We start from the raw sequence: 7,486 nt of genomic DNA, 5'->3' as shown, positions 1-7,486 counted from the left end.
AAGGCAGCAGCTCACTGACACACACATACACACACCCAGTACACACCCAGCCCACTGCAACTTGCATGTGTACACACACACACAGCCCATTGCAGTTTGCATGTACACACACACATGCACACACACACACACACACACATTGCAATTTGCATGTCCATTCTCTCCAGAGGTTCAATTTATTCTCTGTCTTCTTTAGCTCACTGAGTGGAGGAGGCCGGTGCTGCTGGAGTCAAAAATCATCGGTACTACTCATTACGGAGGGACCCTAATGGGGCAGTGCTAGTCCAATGGGGGTGTTCATCAGGCTGTACAGAGGTTTTGGGGGGGCCCAGGGCAAAATCTGAAACTGAGGCCCCCCCTTCCAAAAAAAAGACCATGGAGATGAACGTGTTTAAGAAGAGCAGAGGGGTTGGGAGGGGCAGAGAAGGCCCACGACTGTGGGGTCGCTGGCTTCCCTGCAGGGATGGGGTGACTCTGCCCAAGGGGGGCGCACTCTCGGTCCCACCTCTTCCTGAGCCCTACTGCTGGTGGAGCGGTATTTCTGAGCCATCTTTGAGTGGGCCACTTAGGGATCTGGGGCAAAATCAGTACTTGGTCCTGCTAGTGAAGGCAGGGGGTTGGACTCGATGACCTTTCGGGGTCCCTTCCAGTTCTATGAGATGGGTATATCTCCATATTAACCTCTGGGTTCTGGGCCTGGTGTGATGATACCAGCAGCAGTGACTAGGGGATCTGGGGCAGTCAAGTCTCTCCTCGCACTATCCATGGAGGGCACCAAACCTGAGCGGCACTGCAACCCCGTGTGCCCGGTCACAATATCTCTTGCTCAAATTTGGCCGGGTCATGCCTCCGTCATTTGTGTGTGTGTGTGGGGGGGTCCCTCTGAAACGCGGAGCCCAGGGGAAACTGTCCCTTTTGCTCCACCCACCCCCCTTCCCCAGGGGGCCCTGGCATTAAGGTCAGGGACAGATGTGTGGTGCCCGTCATTCACTAACCGATGTGCAGGTCCCTCGTATTCTGCAATTCTGTAATTTGCCACAGAATTGCGCTCCAGAACACAAACTTCCACTGGGAAAAAAAAATCTCCTGGTTGCAAAGGAAACCTCCCTGCCATGACCCATATGTGAGCAATGCAGGGTTACCTTCTGGAGCCTGCAGGCAGCCCGAAACAATAGAAAGGCTCCGTAAGGGTCTCATTTAAGCCAATCAGGAAAGGGAAACAATACGCAGAATCAAGACGCTTGGGCACCATTGTGCTTTTCAGTTAGGAGGGCTTTGGAGACGTCTGCTTTATAGGGGCAGGGATGGGCTGTAGAAACCTGCCTTATATTTCAGCCTAATCGTAGGGAAGCAAAAACGGATGTCGTGATTTAGGATGTCACTGAGACCGAGAACTTAGCAAGAATGAAAGAGGGACTGGACATTTATACGGCTAGCAAGAACATGCACATGGTGGCGGCGGGTATATGAGGCCAGGGGAAGCTAAGCCTCCCCAACCAGGATGTGGTGCACTGCCCTTTGGAGGCACGTTGGCCTGCCACCTTTGGAGTGATGCCACTAAAAGGGTGCCCGGGCCGTGGCCTTGGCTGCGCTCTGCCCCGAGGCCCCACTCCCGCTCGTCCTCTTCTCCCATGGCCCCGCCCCTGCTGCTCCTCTTCCCACCCCCGCTCCGCCTCTTCCCCCTGAGACTCCGCCCTCACTCTGTCTCTTGCTGTCCCCGCTCCGCCCCTTCCATCGAGGCCCCCACTGCCCACGCCTCTCCGCCCTCAGCGGGCAGGTGAAGGAGGCCCTCAGGGGAGGGGACAAAGAGGTGCAAGCAGTAGGCGGGGGGGGTTAAGGGGAGGGGGCAGGATGGAGGTGGAGCTTGGGGGGGACCTCAGAGGAGGAGGTTGAGCGGGAGCAGGCCTCCCCAAATGCAGTAGTCACATGCCTTCTATGACTATGCAGTTAGAATAGTTCATACTAAAATGAAGAGTTTATGGAGGGATATAAAAGCTCGTGTTTCTGGGCTTAAACCAGTCTCTACTGAAATTAGGCCCTCTGACTGCAGGTGTGGTGTATTGAAAACTGTTAAAATTACACGCCATCACTTTAAGCTCTAAGGGGTTTCCTGGTCCTGCTTGCAGGCTGGGGGGGCCCTGTAGGGAAGCGTGTGGTCTGGGTCTGGCTCCCCAGTCAGCCTGCAGAAGAGCCAGACTGGAGCAAAGTGGGTTGAGTTGTGCTCTCAGCCTTGGGAAGCAGCCTGTTTTCTCTCTCTCTGCATTTGGCTGTTGTGCTTTAGAGTGCTAGCTTCTTAGAAATAGTGTCACATTGCAACCTTTTGGGAAAAGTCTGTATGGTTTGTTTCTAACTTTCTATGTGGGTGCTGCAATCATAACACAGGGTTTTTTTGCACTTTCCCTTGAAGCATCTGGTACTGGTCAGTGTTTGAGACAGGGTACTGGGGGCTAAATGGACCTCGGGTCTGATCAAGTCTGGCAGGTCCTCTGGTGTTCTGATGGAGGCATTACAGGTTCATGGTCAGCTCCAGAAAGCCTTACTAGATTCAGTTAACAGAGGCCTTGGCTACACTTGTGAGTTACAGCGCTGTGAAGCCGCCCCCAGCGCTGTAACTCACTCCCCGTCCACACTGGCAAGGCATTTGCAGCGCTGTATCTCCGTGGTTGCAGCGCTGCATGTACTCCACCTCTCCGAGAGGAATAGCGAGTATTGCGCTGCCGCTGCAGTGCTGTGGCGCCAGTGTGGCCGCCCAATGCGCTGTGAATGGCCTCCAGAATTATTTGGCAGTATCCCACAATGCCTGTTCTAGCCACTCTGGTCATCAGTTCAAACTCTACTGCCCTGGCCTCAGGTAACCAACCATGTGACCGACCCTTTACATTCCCCGGGAATTTTAAAAATCCCCTTCCTGTTTGCTCAGCCCGGCGTGGTGTGGAGTGCTCTCAGCGAATCTTTCCAGGCGACCATGCCTCCATGCACCAAGCGAGCCCCAGCATGGAGCAATGGCGAGTTGCTGGACCTCATCAGTGTTTGGGGGGAGGAAGCTGTCCAGTCCCAGCTGCGCTCCAGCCGTAGGAATTACGATACCTTCGGGAAGGTATCAAAGGACATGATGGAAAGGGGCCATGACCGGGACGCCCTGCAGTGCAGGATTAAAGTGAAGGAGCTGCTGAGTGCCTACCGCAAAGCCCGCGACGCAAACGGCCGCTCGGGTGCTCCCCCAGGATCTGCCGATTCTACAAAGAGCTGGATGCGATACTTGGGGTTAACCCCACCTCCACTCCGAGCACCACCATGGACACTTCAGAGCCGGTGGGGGGGGGGGGAGGAGGAAGAGGAGGAGAAGGAGGAGGAAAACGGGAGTGATGGTGGTGGGCCGGATGGAGACACTCCGGAATCCCTGGAACCATGCAGCCAGGAGCTCTTCTCGAGCCAGGAGGAAGGTAGCCAGTCGCAGTGACCGGTACTTGGTGGAGGACAAACAGAAGCGCAGGTTCCCGGTAAGCGGGTTTTTTTTCGGGAAGGAATTTTTTCGGTGCGGCCTCTTTGGGAGAGGAGGGTTAGGCATGCATGCCTAGATGCGGAATAGTGCATTGATGTGGTTTATCACATCGCGGTAATCAACCTCGGTAATCTCCTCGAATGTCTCATCCAGAATGTGTGCAATGCACTTGCGCAGGTTTATCGGGAGAGCCACCGTGGTCCTTGTCCCAGCCAGGCTAACGTGTCCACGCCACTGTGCCGCGAGGGGCGGGGGGACCATTGCTGCACACAGGCAAGCTGCATATGGGCCAGGGCGGAAGCCGCATTGCAGTAGAAGACCCTCCCTTGCTTCCCAGGTCACCCTCAGCAGCGAGATATCGTCCAGGACGAACTCCTGTGGAAAATGTTGGGACAGTGTTCAGTGTACGTGCCCCCTGAACCTGTTGGCTCTCCCCAAGATACAGAAACCCAGAGGACAGTGCAGCCCTGAAACAATCAGTCCCCCTTACTCACCATTTTGAGGTTCCCGTGGGATATCTGTGCTCTGTTTTGGATGGGAAAATTATGCTATTGTGTAGACCCTGTGTGTTTTCTACTCCTTAAGTGCGGGGGGAATCATTACTCTGTCTGGTATAAACAATGCTGCCTCTGTTAAATGTTGCATTTTTCCTATACAGGTGCATCAACCTTGAGACCTCAGCCGTCCCTCTTATCGCCTGCTCAGAGACTGCAAAGACTCAGGAAGAGACCGCGAAAAAGCAAAGAAGACATGCTGCAAGAAGTGATGCGGAAATCTATTAAAGAGAATGAGAAAGCACAGGACTGGAGGGAGAGAGAAAGCAGGATCCGCCAGGAAAACACAGCGCACCGGCAGCAAAGCACTGATAGGCTCATAAGCATCCTGGAGCGCCAAGCAGATGCTGTCCAGGAGCTGGTAGCCATGCAGAAAGAGGAGCAGTACCGCAAATGCAAACGCCACCCCCCCCGAAAGCCCTTGTCCCAAAACTCTTTCCGTTGTGCCCCACTGTCACCTCCAACCCACTTTCCCCAACTTCCGTGTTCTTCACGCCACCCGCTGCCTCCAACACCAGTATCTTCACCACCCAGCCCTGAAAACCACGACCCTTACCCTCTGCACTCAACCCCCATCACCATGCAGTATAGCTATCCTGAAGTGCAGCACTCACTGCACAGCATACCAGACAGGACATACGCGAATCTGTGATTGACTGTTCCCCACTCCACCCCCTTGTTTCTTTTCAATAAATAATTTTTTTTCTTTTCAATAAATGGATTCTTTGGCTTAGAAAACATTCTTTATTATTGCATAAAGTAAAAGACTCCTTAGCCCAGGAAATAAACAGGCACTGCAAGTCTGCTTGTCTGCTTAGCAAACACTGATTCCTAAAGATTGGAACTACTGCACTTCACTCCCGTGCAGGGCACCAGATATCACTGCTGGTTTTCAGCCTCAAATTGCTCCCTCAAGGCATCCCTAATCCTTGCAGCCCCGTGCTGGGCCCCTGTAATAGCCCTGCTCTCTGGCTGTGCAAATTCAGCCTCCAGGTGTTGAACCTCGGAGGTCCATGCCTGAGTGAAGCTTTCACCCTTCCCTTCACAAATATTATGGCGGGCACAGCACGCGGATATAACCGTGGGGAAGCTGTTTTCGGCCAAGTCCAGCTTCCCATACAGAGATCGCCAGCGGCCCTTTAAATGGCCAAAGGCACACTCCACAGTCATTCGGCACCGGCTCAGCCTGTAGTTGAACCATTCCTTGCTGCTGTCAAGGCTCCCTGTGTAGGGTTTCATGAGCCACGGCATTAACGGGTAAGCGGGATCTCCAAGGATCACAATGGGCATTTCAACTTTCCCTACCGTGATCTTCCGCTCTGGGAAAAAAGTCCCAGCCTGCATCTTCCTGAACAGCCAAGTGTTCCGAAAGATGCGTGCGTCATGCACCTTTCCGGGCCAGCCTGTGTTAATGTCAATGAAACGCCCACGGTGATCCACAAGCGCCTGGAGAACCATAGAGAAATACCCCTTCCGATTAACATACTCGGATCCTAGGTGGGGTGGTGCCAGAATAGGAATGTGCGTCCCATCTATCGCCTCTCCACAGTTAGGGAACCCCATTTGTGCAAAGCCATCCACTATTTCCTGCATGTTACCCAGAGTCACGGTTCTTCTGAGTAGGATGCGATTAATGGCCTTGCAAACTTGCATCAACACGATTCCAACAGTCGACTTTCCCACTCCAAACTGTTTTGCGACTGACGGGTAGCTGTCTGGAGTTGCCAGCTTCCAGATTGCAATAGCCACCCGCTTCTCCACTGGCAAGGCAGCTCTCAATCTCATGTCCTTGCGCTGCAGGGTGGGGGCGAGCTCCACATACAGTCCCATGAAAGTGGCTTTTCTCATCCGAAAGTTCTGCAGCCACTGCTCATCATCCCAGACTTCCATGACGATGTGATCCCACCACTCGGTGCTTGTTTCCCGAGCCCAAAAGCGGCGTTCCACGGTGCTGAGCATGTCCATGAATGCCACAAGCAATTTCGTGTCGTACGCGTTACGCGGCTCGATAGCATCGTCGGACTCCTCACCCTCACTCTCACTGTCACTTTGGAGCTTAAGGAATAGTTCGACAGCCAAACGTGACGTGCTGGCGAGACTGGTCAGCATACGCCTCAGCAGTTCGGACTCCATTTCCCGCAGACAGATCGCGCTGCACAGAAACCGTTGAAAGATGGCGCCAAAGGTGGACGGAAACCAAGGGATTTCTGGGATGTGAAGCGATGCATCACGGGGCATTGGGACAGGACCCAGAATGCCCCACACCCACGCCCCCTTCCCACAACCCATGGCGCCAGAATGGGAAGAGGTACTCTGTGGGATAGCTGCCCATAATGCACCGCTCCCAATAGCGCTGCAATTGCCGCAAATGTGGCCATGACAGTGCGCTGGGCAGCTGTCAGTGTGGACAGACTGCAGCGCTTTCCCTACTCAGCTGCACGAAGTCAGGTTTAACTCACAGCGGCTGTACATCTGCAAGTGTAGCCAAGGCCAAAGACTTCCTGGTGCTTATTCAGTGATCACCCTGCGATCAGGGGAACACAACAGAAACTTTTGTGTCCAGACATATCCTGTGGCAGAGCCCAAAGGGAAGGTGAATGGCCGGTATCAGATGTGTTTTGGAGTGGTTCTTCTCCTCCCCTGTGAGAGGCCCACATTTGGGGAACACCTGATCTCTAGCACACGGCACCTACCTCCCGTGTAATTATCAGCGTTCAACCAGGGTTGCTACCATGGCATTATTCCAGATTTACACCAGCGTAAATCAAATTAGAACTTGGCCAATTCCTATTATTGTCATTTGAGATTATTATATTAATTATAGTCTGAGTAATTTAGCTAGGCGATTGCTCCAGCGGGGGTAATTTCCCCCCACGTTTGTAGAGCTCTTGTGAAAAAAACGAGCCAGGACTGAGTTATATATAAAGGATTTTTTATCGAGGCAGGTGGACACAGACAGACCCTAGGGTTCCCTCTGGCTTGCTAGCTCCCAGATTTAATAACAGCCTGTGCTTCCTCCTGTCACCCTAAGTCCTGGCCTCGACTCAGCCATTATGGAAGTAGGGTTGCCAACTGTCTAATCACACAAACCCAACACCCTTGCCCCACCCCCTGCCTTGCCCCTTTCCTGAGGCCCCGCTCCTTCTCCAAGGCCCCGCCCAATCCATTCCCCCTCCCTCCATCACTTGCTCTCCCCTAACCCTCGCTCACTTTCACCAGGCTGGGGCAGGGGGTTGGGGTGTGGGCTCTGGGCTGGTGCCGAGGGGTTCGGAGTGTGGCATGGAGCTCCAGGCTGAGCCTGGGGCAAGGGGTTGGGGTGTAGAAAAGGGTGCGGGTTGCAAGCTCTGGGAGGGAGTTTGGGTGCTGGAGGGGGCTCAGGGCTGGGGCAGAGGGTTGGGGTGTGGGCTCTGGGAGGGTGTTTGGGTGCAGG

This window comes from Malaclemys terrapin, chromosome 1 (genome assembly GCF_027887155.1).
Source record: "Malaclemys terrapin pileata isolate rMalTer1 chromosome 1, rMalTer1.hap1, whole genome shotgun sequence".
NCBI classification, from domain to species: Eukaryota; Metazoa; Chordata; order Testudines; family Emydidae; genus Malaclemys; species Malaclemys terrapin.
The sequence above is the reverse complement of the archived record's forward strand: the minus strand, read 5'-3'. Positions refer to the sequence as shown.